A 15,256-nucleotide genomic window follows, 5' to 3' on the forward strand; every position below is an offset into this window, starting at 1 on the left:
TGTTTATTTGTGTATGTTTTCCTCGAGCATACATCATTATACCATTTGATCTGACAAATGTTATCTCCTTGTTCACATAGTTGTGGAAATCCATCTTTTGTTAATCTCGAGGAATTGCCGCTGAGTCCATCAGCCACCCCCTCATCCTCTCCTTGGTTTAATGATGAACTCTTGTTTCGGAACTCGCTTCCATAGTTCAATTCTCGAGAATCTTACAATGTCATCTCGACAATTTGTGTTGCACCTTTCTTCTCAGGCATCCTGAGTCTGAGTTATCCTGACACCAATCAGATCTGAATCTCGGTCAGATATGATGGTTGGAACATATTTCCAAGAGTTATAACATTGGTCTTATGTGACCCGGTAAGGTGATGTCGTGCCTAGCACACCTGGCCGGTTGGCCCTATTGTTATAGATTCCTTTTCAGCAAGGTTATCCATTCTTCCATGAGGAAATTGTAAGACTTATTCTATAAGTTGGTCCTGATGGATCCTTTTTGTTTCCTAATTCTGATCTTCACCTGTTGACCATGTCAATGCTATCTCAAAGCATGTCTATGGTACTCCGATTTTCAACAGGAACATTTGAAGCCCAAAGCTAATTGTTTCCTGCTCAATTATCCAGACACCGTTGTATGGGTAATGTCATGAAATTGCTCTCCCCTTACCTAAAGGGTTTTCTGCATTATATCCTATCATGGATATCATGCTCTGCTTGTCCTTGGGAAGGATATACCCTTGAAATATGTGTTTAAACACATTTTCCTTTCCATTGTACTGTTTACTCTGATAATCATATTTTCCTTTCCATTGTTTTGTTTAACCTTTCTTGTAATCTGACTTAGCTGAGCAGAGATAATTCCCTGCTTAGTTGAGCACCTCGTTGTACCACTCTCTCAGTAGACCATGTTACTTTTGTTGATGACATTTCGGTAGCCACCGATGGATGAGAACTTTGCCTATTGGACCGCCTCGTTTCAACGAGCAGGAAAATGGTTCTCTTCGTCCCTCGCCCTTGGTACCAACGTGTTGCCGACATAACTGACAGGGTATTCTCTGACATGCCTTGCTATCATGACCGTGCAATATGTCACTGCTCCTATAAAAAAAACCACATGGTGGGCCCATAACCCACAGTTCCACAGGATCGAAACCTGACTCTTCTATACAACCCTGTTTCTAATGGTTATTCCTCACACTTGGCTTCGTATTTAATTCGCGGGCCACCTTCCTAGTGCTCTATTCTGGTATGAGACGCAATACTTACTCTCGCTGCTCTGAACCCCTTTCTCACTCTGGTTCAGACTTCGAGCAACTATCTATCCGCTTGCAACCTCTTATTGTACCTTCGTACCTTACTCTCGATGTATTTTATATGTTCAACTCGAGAGATACTCTTATGATCATTCATGGGTTAACCCCAGATTGTTTCCCTCATAATCATTTTGCCGTAGCCGAGCTGCCCCTTACCGATTCGTAAGTACGTTGGAGTTCCCAAAGAAAAGGACGACTTCACCATGATGACCTGAAGCAGAGAAATGCAGACGTCAATGTAATGGATCGACCTCTTCGAGAAGAGCAACCAAGGCCGAGAAGATCCGTTAGAATTTCGTGACTAGACCTTCCCCCCCTTCTCTACCTCTTAAATCTCGGGACGAGACTTCTTGTAGTGGAGGAGAATTGTGACGCCCGGATAATTAAGCTACAGTAAACCTCTATTAATGGTGCCACGTCATCACATTATCGTTGCCAATCCTCACTTGAACCAAATCACTGTTCGTATTCAAATTCAACTTTAAAGTCAAAAATTCAAATTTGTCAAACATGCATAGGTAATTATGGCAGAGAAACCACACTTTTATAAAATGTCTCAATACTCTAAAATGAGTAAAACAGTAGCAAAAACAATTATTTAAATGCTTTTAAAATAATAAACAATTACAAACTATTATATTTAGGTGCCAAGTTAATTGTGGCAGTGGTATAATTACTATTTCTAATTTAGGAGCTGACTATAGGTTTTACAAAACTAAAGAAACTAAAAGTAAAAAAAACAGAAAGAAAGAAAAAAAACAAAAAGGCTAACACCCCTCCCACTGGGCTCAGGCCTAGCAGGCGACCGGCCCACCTGGCCCAACAAACCGGCCGGCCCACTCCCTCTCCATATCCCCCCGAAACCCTAGCCGTAACCCCCTGTCACCCCACTCGCTCCCCCCCACTCCCCACGATCCCCACCCCACGTCTCCATCCTTCCCCCTCCCGCTTATGGATCGGGGCACTCGCCCCCGCCGCCACTGCCCGGTGCCGCCCCACCCCGTGCGCCTCCTACCCACCCCCGGCCTCGCGCGTCCTGCCGGCGACCTCGCCGGATGCCCCTCGCCGCCTCGACATCGTCGTGGTCGCTGCCTCCTCATCCCCACTGACGAGCTCCGTCGCCGGATCGACCGGGTCGACCCCGACGCCGGCATCTCCCCCGAACGGCGCCGTCTTTCGCCGCCCCCATCGCCGGCGACACTGCTGCCACCTCCCCGAGCCCGCTGCCTTCCCCCTGCAGCTCCCCTGTGAGGAACCCCCCCTCATTTCCTCCCTTTCCTCCCGTCGCCGCGCCGTGTACCACGCCCCGTCCGGCATGCCCCTGCTCGCGCGCCCCCGCGCCTTGCCGCGCGCCTCGCCCGCATCGCCTGCGTACGCTGCCGACCGCGGTCCGCGCTTCCCCTGCTCGCACCGCCGCGCCGCCCTGTCCCCTCGCCCCGCCACGCCGCTGCTCCGGCCTCGGCCACGGGCCACGCGCCGACCCCTTCCTCCCCCCTCCCCTGCTGGCCGCGTCGGGCGCCGGCGCCCACGCGCCCCCGCTCCGGCCTCGCCGTGCCCTGGCTTCGCCTAGTGGCCGCGTGCGCGCGGCACAGCCGTGGCTGGCCGGCCACAGGCGCCGCCCCACCCTGGGTCACTGACCACAGGGGCCCCCGCCTTGGCCAGATAGGCCTATGACAGTGGGGCCCGGCCCCAAAACGTTTAGAAAAAAGATAGATAAAAAAATTAAAATTAAATTAATAATAAAATTAATTAATTAACTTAATTAATCCCGCTTAGTTAAACTAATTAAACTTAATTAACCTAAATATCTAATTAAACTAACTAATCTGTTAGTTAGGGCAATGTGTCAATGACAGATGGGACCCACACGTCAGCTTGATCCAGTCAACACCTTTGGTGACTGATGACGTCATGCTGACGTCATGCTGATGCAGTAATGCCATTTTCGGATTAAATTAATAATAATAATTTATAAATTAATTTAAATCTTTAAAAATGAATATAAAATAATCCGTAACTCGGATGGGAAAACTTTGTACATGAAAGTTGCTTAGGACGACGAGACGAATCCGAATACGTAGCCCGTTCGTCCACCACACATCCCTAGCATAGCGAAACTTTCCCCCTCCGGTTTATCTGTCCGAAAACGCGAAACACCGGGGATACTTTCCCGGATGTTTCCCCCCTTCGTCGGTATCACCTCCTACCGCGTTAGGGCATACCTAGCACCGCGTTTTGCCTCCTTATGTTTTGTGATGCTTTGTTTGCTCCGTATTTACTGTTTCTTCCCCCTCTCCTTCTCCGGTAGACTACGAGACCGACGCCGCTGCTACCCAGTACGTCTACGGTGTTGACGACCCCTCCTTCTTGCCAGAGCAACCAGGCAAGCCCCCCCTTGATCACCAGATATCGCCTACTCTACTCTCTACTGCTTGCATTAGAGTAGTGTAGCATGTTACTGCTTTCGGTTAATCCTATTCTGTTGCATAGCCTGTCATTGTTGCTACAGTTGTTACCCTTACCTGCTATCCTACTGCTTAGTATAGGATGCTAGTGTTCCATCAGTGGCCCTACACTCTTGTCCGTCTGCCATGCTATACTACTGGGCCGTGATCACTTCGGGAGGTGATCACGGGTATATACTATATACAATTATACATAACACATGTGGTGACTAAAATCGGGTCGGCTCGTTGAGTACTCGCAAGTGATTCTGATGAGGGGGCTGAAAGGACAGGTGGCTCCATCCCGGTAGAGGTGGGCCTGGGTTCCTGACGGCCCCCGACTGTTACTTTGTGGCGGAGCGACAGGGCAGGTTGAGACCACCTAGGAGAGAGGTGGGTCTGGCCCTGGTCGGCGTTCGCGGATACTTAACACGCTTAACGAGATCTTGGTATTTGATCTGAGTCTGGCCATTTGGTCTATACGCACTAACCAGCTACGCGGGAACAGTTATGGGCACTCGACGTCGTGGTATTAGCCGAAGCTCTTCTTGACGTCAGCGACGGAGCGGCGCGCGCCGGATTGGACTGGAACGCCTGCTAGGCTAGGTCTGCTTCCGGCCGCCCTCGCAACGTGCAGGTGTGCAATGGGCGATGGGCCCAGAACCCTGCGCGCATAGGATTTAGACCGGCGTGCTGACCTCTCTGTTGAGCCTAGGTGGGGCTGCGACGTGTTGATCTTCCGAGGCCGGGCATGACCCAGAAAAGTGTGTCCGGCCAAATGGGATCGAGCGTGTTGGGTTATGTGGTGCACCCCTGCAGGGAAGCTTATCTATTCGAATAGCCGTGTCCCTCGGTAAAAGGACGACCCGGAGTTGTACCTTGACCTTATGACAACTAGAACCATATACTTAATAAAATACACCCTTCCAAGTGTCAGATATAACCCGGTGATCGCTCTCTAACAGGGCGACGAGGAGGGGATCGCCGGGTAGGATTATGCTATGCGATGCTACTTGGAGGACTACAATCTACTCTCTTCTACATGCTGCAAGATGGAGGCTGCCAGAAGCGTAGTCTTCGACAGGATTAGCTATCCCCCTCTTATTCTGGCATTCTGCAGTTCAGTCCACTGATATGGCCCTTTACACATGTACCCATGCATATGTAGTGTAGCTCCTTGCTTGCGAGTACTTTGGATGAGTACTCACGGTTGCTTCTCTCCCTTTTTTCCCGTTTCCTTTCTACCTGGTTGTCGCAACCAGATGCTGGAGTCTAGGAGCCAGACGCCACCGCCGACGACGACTCCTACGACACTGGAGGTGCCTACTACTACGTGCAGTCCGCTGACGACGACCAGGAGTAGTTAGGAGGATCCCAGGCAGGAGGCCTGCGCCTCGTTCGATCTGTATCCCAGTTTGTGCTAGCCTTCTTAAGGCAAACTTGTTTAACTTATGTCTGTACTCAGATATTGTTGCTTCCGCTGACTCGTCTATGATCGAGCACTTGTATTCGAGCCCTCGAGGCCCCTGGCTTGTATTATGATGCTTGTATGACTTATTTATGTTGTAGAGTTGTGTTGTGATATCTTCCCGTGAGTCCCTGATCTTGACCGTACACATTTGCGTGCATGATTAGTGTACGGTCAAATCGGGGGCGTCACAGCAATGCCCCTGACCTGGCGGCGGCCCAGGCCCTCAACCAGTCTGTCACCACCGCAAAGATGGCCACTCGCCACCGCCACCTAGATGGGGAGCTCGCCAAGAATAGGGAGGAATGGTCATTAAGAGAAACCTCCGCCAATGCCGCCAGGGGCAAGACCGCTGCTAGGGCTCCACAGCCAGGGGCGGCATTGGTCGCGGCATCCCTCCGCACAGCATAGGAGGAAGCGGAGTAGCTCCTCCATGAGCGCTAGACGATGGTCGGGCAGGACTGCTACGGCCCCGCGCCCTTCTGCCACTAGAAGGACTACTCTTAACAACGACGGTGATGACGACGGCACGGACGGCGATGGCAGTGCGGCTGGCCAGGGCGGTCACGCGTACGACATCATCATTCGCTACAAGTTATCCTACTAGTTTTTTTAGTTAAACCGACAAAATATAATTCGTTTATGTAAATTATGTCCGAACTTTGCTGAATTCCATTGTGTTTGTTGAAATTTGTCGAGATCATTAAAATCTACTTTCAAATGCGTGCGAGCACGGTTGGATTGCTCGACTCCCATATTATTGTACTCGGACTGATTCGGACCGGTCAATGGATGGATACTGTGCCGATTTTGGGTCATCGTTGAAGATGCCCCTAAAACATCTACATACAGACTTGGCAATTCCGACCCCCTATATGTCCATGGACGCACAAGGTCGCGTCCGCGGACTGTTACTGATCACCCCTCATTTTTCTCTCTATTGCATCCAACTAGTTCATATTTGATACCTCAAACCCATATGAAGTATGCAAAATAAAATCTACGTACTATGTAGATAACCTAAGCTAGCCTACACTACTCGTCGTCGGAGATGTCAACGACCTCCGTGCTGGCAGTGCCAGACGGCCCTGCCCCCTGACGGATAGCTGCTTCCCGCACCTCCGGCTACTCGTCCTCGGACAGCTCAACGAAGACCTCGTCGAGCTCCGCGTTCGCCTAGCAGAGGAGACAGCGGTTGGCCTCCACCTCCCTTCTGACTAGATGGAGTCAAGGATGGCCTGGTTCTCCGCCGCCTCCTCCGCTTGGGCCACCTCGACCACGCCAACGCCTCGGTCATGGCGAAGCTCGCAGCCGGAGGTGCCATATCTGCCTCACGTGTGTCCTCCGCCTCATGGCTGGGTCCTGCTCCTTGTCGTCCTCCGACCCCGGTGAGTCAGGAGATAGCTAGGACGGCTGCGATCTGGGCTTCACGCCTAGCTCGGATCTTCTCAAGGAGACCGAGCCGCTTCTTCGGCGTGAGCATGGAGCACATAGTGGTCTGGTGCCTCGGCATTGCTAGCGGCAGACAAATTGGAATGTGACGGTGACGGAGGGTAGAGGAGGAAAATGAGGATGGGATAGGGTTTGGGTGCTGGCGTCCGGCTTAAATAGCCGGACTAGGGCCCTTGGGCGCCGCTCCGGAGTGGCACCATGCGGCTCCATCGAGAATAGGAGAAGACGCCCATCAGGCCGACGAATATTTGACTGTTTTCGCGTGTGTCCTAGCAGTCAGTTTTATGTGGTGAACATGCCTGGGCCTCCCCATATCCGGCCCAGATTTAGGCTGGACATGAGGATGGCAACAACCCCGACGTATAGGACCGGTATGAGGAGCTGGTCTGGGTTGATTTTTCTTTATTTGGTCACTCACCGACCGTCCGTCCATGCATATCTCTACTCCTAATGTCTCAGTTGGTAGTCTCCGTTCCGGGTTTATTTTCGACCCACCTACCATGGTTTTTTAGTACCTCCTCCCACCTTTGCTGGTTTTGTAGATTTTTTTTCGTCACCTCCCCCACTTCATCGGTTTATTTATGCGTCACCCTCTCACACAACAAAAAAACTGAACGGATCAGAACTTTCCATACTGACGCAAATTATTTAGTAATGTCTTTATGTAAAAGAATCAATCACGATCAATCTCTAAAGATCAAATCTAAATTAATTAATCTTCATAACGTCTGTTTCCTTTCGAATCACGTCCATAACTTTCCTTCCTTGTTTGGGCAGAAACTGTTTGGTAGCAGAGATTAGGAAGCTTCCTATGAGCGCAGTAATAGGAAGTATTCTTTTTCTTGATGATTCGTTTCCATGCATGATGATAGTAAATTAGGCCAACATTCACCACTATTTATCAACGTCATCAATCGTATTCATTCCTACCAGTTTTAAGGGAATCCGCTCGCTACGTCTTTTTTAAGGGGATTCGCTCGCTACGTCGTCGTCGCACGTTATTTTCACAAGCAATTCCCCTAAAAAACACAGCGCCCTACCTCGACTTCCCTACCTGGACGCCGCCGCCGCCGCCCACCGATCTTGCCACCTCCCGGCGATCCCTCCTCCCTCTCGCAGCTCGAACGACCCACTTTTTTGGCCACGAGCACCGTCTGCCTCTTCGCTCATGCGTCGCCCCTCCTCTTCACCATAGCCACGAGCACCATCCGAGGCGGAGCCGCGGCGCCTCCACAGATGTGGCGGAGACACCATATCCAGTGGAGACGGCGGTGTAAATCTTCTCCCACTCTGCTTTTTCCCCTGGTTACCGGCCTGCTCCACCTTCCCTCTGCTTCGTGTGAATCTTCTCATGTGCAGAAGTAAACTTTATTTAGGTAGAACTATTCTCCTAGGCCTTTTTTTGTTACTTACAAATTAACTTTTTGAGCTAATGCTTACGGCATGAAGTATTACCTAGAGTTCCTTAATCAATCTGCTTGTCCATCGCTTCATTTGGTTCAATTACTATCAGCAAGAACGCATTGTGAAACCGTTAGCTTATGAATGTGTGCTATTCCTGCAATAATAACATTTGCAATGTAAGCGCCGAGGCACACCCATGCATCATGATGATGTGCACCACGTGGGAAGTAATACTAATATGGCCTAAGTGGATAATGAAATATCCAAAGATACACTTGACTGGATCAATTTTTTTTTCTGAAATTGTTCCTCATGATGCGCAGATGTAGATGCTATATTTTTAAAATTTCAAATCACCTATGCATGCCAATGTGATTCTTATCCTTTTCATTAGACAGTGTGTTCCCATCAATCCATCCATGCACCGAACCGATTTTTTTACTCTGTTCAGGTTGCAATTACGAACAAGTAGCATATGTATGCACTGAACTACTTGCATAAGACAGTGAAATACTTCTTACTCGCGTGAGTGGAATTTTGGAATAGAGAAAGAACATACAACAGAGATCACGTAATTAATTGATTACATAAACCGAGATCACGTAAAACAAGTTTGATAGGTCCGTTGCATCGCACGGGCATTTTTGCTATATGTACTAACAGGTTCTATTTATTTCCTTTGATCGGTCAACACTCCTATGTCCTATGTAGGTAAGAAGGAAAGAAAACCTAACGGTACAGCCGGCAAAACAGTCAACGGCGAGCTTCATCGCCGCGTATGCGTCGTAGTACCTGGCCATCACCGGCTGGGGCATCGAGGACTTAACGCTGGTGAAGAAGGCGTGGGTATTGGTAGAGCTCCAAGAAGCTGCCCTTCGTCCTGCCCGCAGTCTTCACCATCGGTCCCTGGGTGACCACCCTGGAACTCGGCGACGCTACCAAGGCGACACGGTCCAGGTTGGTTCGGTCCCTCATCGAGCCACCATTTGGACCGGCCAAACACCACCGGCGTCAACGTGCTGGGGCAGCGGCGAGGTGGGCTGCGTGTGCGGGTGCTGTGGCGAGGTGGTGGACATGCGGGAGCACCAACGATGAGGTCGGTGATGTGCCGCGGCAAGTGCGCGACTGTTAGCCATGAACCTTCCGTAGCAGGTTTTTTTTTCATGAGCCCATGTTTTTTTGTGTTCGGGCCTTGCCATAATTAGGGATTAACCATGAAAAAAACATGACGTTCAGTTTGCTGTCAAATGGTGCCGTGATTTTCGGATCAAGCCATGTTTCTCTTGTACTTCCTATTTCCTGTTCGACTGAATAGAAGTGCAGAAAGTGAACACACCAACACGACTGAAAGCAGTCATATTCAGTTATAGAGGTATACATTTATACAAGATATACACAGGCAGGTGCGGCCAGTAACCCAACTAACTCCTGAGCTGACCTTGCTAATCCTTTACTCGCGATAAAGACGCAGACGATAAGGAAAGGTTGTTACGGAGAGAGCAATGGGAGAGAGAGAACCACGTGGCGGCAGGTGGACCTGCACATATGCTTCAACAAAGAAAACGGCAGCGTAGGATCATGGTGCGTGATTATAGGCGGAGGCTATTAAATCTCACGCGAAAATCACGGCTGAGCGATTCTCGCACGATCCGAAGTTCACACCCAATCGACCGTTTTCCCCAGTTGATGGCCTGCATGTGTGCTGTGCTAAAACGGTCGCTGCCATGGCAGCGAAACTCGCAGCTAGAACGCTGCCAGCGCCAAGTTGAGAACTCGAGATCGTCAGTGGTGCATGCACGACATCGGCGGCGAGAGGCTATGGTGCATGGGGAGGAGAGAAAAGAAGGAGAGGGGAAGCTTGGGGACATGGTAGTTTACCCGGGGGCTGCCGGTCGGCACGCTGAATGGCGGCGACAGTGACATTTTTTCTCAGTCCTCTTGGTCGGACTGGTTGAAGACCAGACCGGATCGGACCGACAATTTTCCAGGCCGATTTTAGCAGACCAGATCGTCCATTTTCTCTAACAAGCCAGGACCGAGCGTGTCAAACACCGATGGAGCCACGAGCGGTACGTCCAGCCCTGCCCACCGTCGAAGCGAAGCTCCTACTCCACGTGAAGTTGATCGCGTTGTTGCACTCGTACGGTAGGAGCCACGGGCACAACATGGTGAAGGGCTAAAGGGCTGATTGAGGGTGAGACCCGGATGCTGGTGGCGCAGCTAACCATGGACGAGATTTTCACCTGCACCAAAAAGTTCAAGCAGGAGGTGTTCAGCAGCGTGCAGAAGGAGCTGGACCAATTCGGCCTCTTCATCTACAATGCCACCGTGAAGCAGCTGGTGGACGTGACGGGGCATGAGTACTTCTCCTACCTCGGCGAGAAGACACAACAGGAGGCAGCGAGCAGGGCCAAGGTGGATGTTTGTGGAGCGGGATGGCCTCACGTGCCAGAACGTCGCCAAGGTGGACGCCGAGAACAAGGTGCTCTCTGTGCGGCAGCAGGGCGAGGCGCTCAAGGAGAAGGCCAAGGTCAAGGCGGAGGTGCGGGTGTTTGAGAACACTAGGAAGGCCGACAATGCCGCCTCAATGACCGACCTCACCATGAAGGGGAAGGCTGGGCTGGCTGGCCAAGGTCGCCGAGGTTGAGGCCACCAAGGCTGTCTCCATGCGCGATGCCGAGCTGCAGATGGAGGTTAAGATGAAGAACGTGCTCTGCCAAACTGACAAGCTCAAGGTCGAGCAGCTCAGCAAGTCCACAGTACACTACGACACACAGGTTGGTTATGCAATAAGCATGTATAAAAATATAGTACTAGAGACAAGAGAAATTCATACTTGTTGACCTCAGCATTTTATATTTTGTAGTTTCAAGAATCGAACATGCTCTTCTACAGCTAGCAGAAGGCGGCGGATACGACATTGTATAAGGAGATGAAGGCGGCGGTGAGGTGAAGCGGCCGAGCAGAAACACATGCATGTCTCGATATGGGAGGAAAGGGAGGGAGATAAGGTGAGGGTTAGCGGTGCAACATGCCACACGAGGAAAGGGGTGAAGAGATGACCTTGAGGAGGGAAGTGAGCTCGGTCCATGGCATGGGTCAGAGTAGAGGAAGGTTGATCCATGGTTTGGCCAAAGGGGTGATGAGCGAGGGAGAAGTAGAAGGCCCCCTCTCATATCTTGGTGCGTGAGCAAGTCTGTCGAGGTGGAAGAAGCCTGTCATTTCATGACGGCGTTGGTGACCTTGGCGTGATGTTGTTCGCCGGTTTGTGGGCGGATCAGGCAACCGTCTGGTCTCTCGACCCCCCCCCCTTCACTAATTTTGGTGAGAAGAGGGGAGGGATGAAAGGGAGGAGGGGTGGGAGATGAGGTCGCCGATTCTGTTGGTTGTGGGGGCGAAGGCGGAGAGATGAGAGTGAGCGACGCCGGTGAAGTCTATGGATCTAGAGAGGGAGGGGAACAAGAGAGTGAGTGGTGCGGAGAGGGAGTGGATAGAGTGCGATCGTGCGGGAGAGGACATCAAGTCGTATAGGAGGGGTATAATGGGAATATCATAAAAATAAAACTTTATTTATACTTGTACACTATATATATTCAGAATAGCACAAAATATTTTCTCAATAAATTACTTAAAAATATCCAAGAAATTACGGATGACCGACTATCATTATATAAAGGGGAAATCCGTTCTTTGCTCGTGGAGAAATGTAACATAGTATTTTATGGGCAATATACCACATACCCTAAATAGTAGATATTCATGAGAATAACCACCAACATGTGATTTAGAGGTGAGCCTAAAATTATTAAAATTGGGATGCCACTCAATCTACTAGAAACTGCTCATTTCTAGCATTTGTCCAATGAATATATATTTTCCATACCACCATCATAAAAAAATTATTCTAATCTTTGTTTATATTAGAATACCTTTGTAGGTCATAAAAACTGATGGATTTGATTGTGCTTCGGAGATGTCGACTGACAAAGACCCTGATGTAACGATGATGGAGGGGGCTAAGAATTCAACGAGTTTTACACAACCAAAAAAGGTGCATGCAAATAATTGTTCTTCTTTGTATGTATGTTGCACATGATATAATACTTAAAAGGTATATTTCTATATATATTTAATTTTGTAGAATATGAGAGAGATGATGGATCATGTCGGGGTTCAAAAAAAACCCATTCAGAGGGTTTTTGGGGTGACGTCATTGGAAAGGGACAAAAATTCACCATGTTTTATACAACAAAAAGATGTGCAAGTGATGATATCCCACAACAACAACACACTCAAAATAAAGCAAACCGGCTGGAATTACGATAAATGTTTATGGCAACATTTATTTCCAACTGATATTCTAATGAGTAAATTCAATGATGTTTACATAACTCAAGGAAAATATTTCAAAAGCCCGTAGCAACGCACGGACATTCTACTAGTAGAGGTCTAGTGTGAGGCTGCCCACTGGCCCCACCGACTAACAGCCACTCGTGCCAGGTACCCACACGGGCACAACCCCGTACGGAACCGGAGTCTTGTACGGTAGTCCCACGCCGGGCAGACACCAGGATCCGTGCGGCTCCTACACGCCGCGCTGCCTCCTTCCCTCCTCGGCTACCGGCATTGATCCGGCCAGCCGGAGACGGCTATAAAAATTTCCACGTGGCTGCTGAAGTGAGGTATGCATATGCGTTCGTCGATGGCGAGACTTAGTTTTAATAAACTTTTAATCTTTTGACTGGTGAATGGCGATTCTCTAGAGGTGGTGCTGGTAGATTACTACACTATCTCTTCTTGGCAAAAAGGAAAAAAAAAGATTACTACACTATCTCAGCTGTTCGCACGCGTTTATTTTAGTGGTTAAAACCATGCAATCATGCAACAGCAAGCCTAGAATGACTGCAATTCTTTTTAGAGAGAAGCTGGAGGTCTATTTAATATTCTTTGACTCTTGGTTGGACTCAATAGAACCAGTCCCTGTTAATAAAATGCTCGAGAGAGACAATGTGGCCTCATTTTCCGTCTTTTGGACCTGCAAATGGAAGAAAATTAACGTTCATACATCCTCGGACAAAGACATGTGGTACCTCCGAATATCCTGGGTTGGCATAGGTGCACTTAGCCTAAGTCATATTCTTATTTCGATCGTAGAAAGAAAAGTCGTATTCTTATTTGAGGGATAGTGTGCTAAGAAATCTTGGTGTAGTCATTTCAAGATGAAATCATCTACTCCCTCCGTTCCTAAATACTTGTCTTTCTAGGCATTTCAAATGACTATCACATACGGATGTATGTAGACATATTTTAAAGTGTAGATCCACTCATTTTACTCCGTATGTAGTCACTTGTTGAAATGCCTAGAAAGACAAGTATTTAGGAACGGAGGGAGTAGTGAGCATGCGGCAGTTGTAAATTCTGACAGCCTCTTTATCAAACTGTTTCTAATCCCTCTCGCTCAATCCTGATTTGACCTTGGAATTTTTTTTCCCGTGCCCCGAGCTTGATTCTGGCTCATGTAATACTCTCCCGTTGCCTTTTTTCTGTGGCATATACAGTGGTGCTGCGACTGCCGGGGGGTCACTTGTGAGATGGACCTGTGGTCAATTAGTGCGGTCAGTGGGGTTCTATGCGAGGGAAGCGGAGGAGAGATCACATATTTTTTTAGAAACACCTGTTAGTTTATTCATAATCATAACAATTACACTTACAGGACCTAAGATCCAAGAGATCGCACATGAAGAGCCTGGGTGGGGTCATGCCTGATTGATTGGATGGAACAGGAGGTGCTATGCCCACACAAGAGATGACTGAGACCATCCTGGATGGAATGGTGCTTAGAGCATCTCCGGCCGCGCTCCTAACAAGCCCCCCCTAAAGCCTTTTTTATCGCCGGCATCGAAAAATCGGCTAAGTCACGTCCCAGAAGCCCACTTTTCGCCGGTTATGGCCAAATTTGGCGCCGGCGAACCCAGGCCGGACCCGGCGCGCTGGGGGGCTCCTGGGGCTTCGGGGGAAACAGATTTGGCGCAAAAGCCTGGCGGGCCCGCCGAGTCAGCGACCAGGCGCGTTCGTCATCCTCATCGCCTCGGTTTCCCATGGAGAATCAATGCCAAGTCTGTCGCGCTGCCGCGCCGGTCAGCCTTCCATTGATGCCTCACGCGCGGCGCAGTGAAGGCGCGGCGACGCGCGTCCCGCCCACTCCCGCCATGCGTACACACGGCGGCTACCCTCTCGCCGCCCACGCACGGCTATAAAAGCCGCCCCCTCACTGGTGAGAACATACTCCATCGCCACAGAACCCTCTCCCCATCTCGACCTCTCACCGCCGACGCACGTCTCTCCTCTCTTCCCCCGACGATGAGCATGGCCGAGCGCTACCCAGGCGATGGTGCGATGGCCAACGGCTTCGGCCGTCGCCACCTACACGAGGACGAGGCACGCCTCCTCTACGAGGCCGATTACCCGGCGCCGCCGGACATGCGGGTGCCGGGCTCTTGGAGGCTCAGCGTCGGCGGCGTCCCGGTGCCTCTAGCGTCCATTGGAGCTGATCGGCGCGCCAAAATCGTGCGCATCCGGTCCTCGCTGCTGGAGCAGGCGCAGAACCAGTCGAGGTACGCCCCCGACAGCAACGCGCTGTGGACGGCGTACTTCGACCGGCGCCACGAGGAGCAGCTTTCCTCCACCAACAGCGTCGAGCCCCGCGACCGCCTCAACTCCGACGGGCGGCGCCAATGGTGGGGCATCCCCGGCCGCACCCTCGACGCCGTCCTCGAGTACATCGAGGCCGGCAACACGCCGCGCCTGGAGTACCCGGAACCCCCTCCTTCTCTCGTCGCCGCAGCAGCTCCTGGACGTCGCGGCGAATGGAGACGGCGACATCCTCGTCGTCGGGCTGCCTCTCCTCCGGATCGCCGGCGCTCCGCCCCGTCAAGTCGGAGCCACAGGAGACGCCGCTCAGGCGCCGCACCCGCAGTGGCGCCCTCGCCATCAACGAGGGTGGCCGTGGCCCCTCTCCTCCCTCCTCCCGGCTCGTTAGGCCAAAGACCGAGCCGGGGCTTCTCTCCGTGAAGGAGCACAAGGCCATGGCCGCCACTGACGAGACGCCCTCAAATGGGCGAGGGAGGACTACGTCCGCGAGAAGATGGCGCGCCAGCGCCGCGCCCTCGAGGAGA

At 50.8% G+C, this 15,256-nt stretch overlaps 1 pseudogene; it reads left to right on the forward strand.

The window, feature by feature from the left end:
* The first annotated feature begins 5,477 nt into the window (after window positions 1-5,477).
* On the forward strand, window positions 5,478-11,034 carry LOC123055728 (flotillin-like protein 2; annotated as a pseudogene).
* The last annotated feature ends 4,222 nt before the right edge of the window (window positions 11,035-15,256 follow it).

This window comes from Triticum aestivum, chromosome 2D (assembly GCF_018294505.1).
Source record: "Triticum aestivum cultivar Chinese Spring chromosome 2D, IWGSC CS RefSeq v2.1, whole genome shotgun sequence".
NCBI lineage: Eukaryota > Viridiplantae > Streptophyta > Magnoliopsida > Poales > Poaceae > Triticum > Triticum aestivum.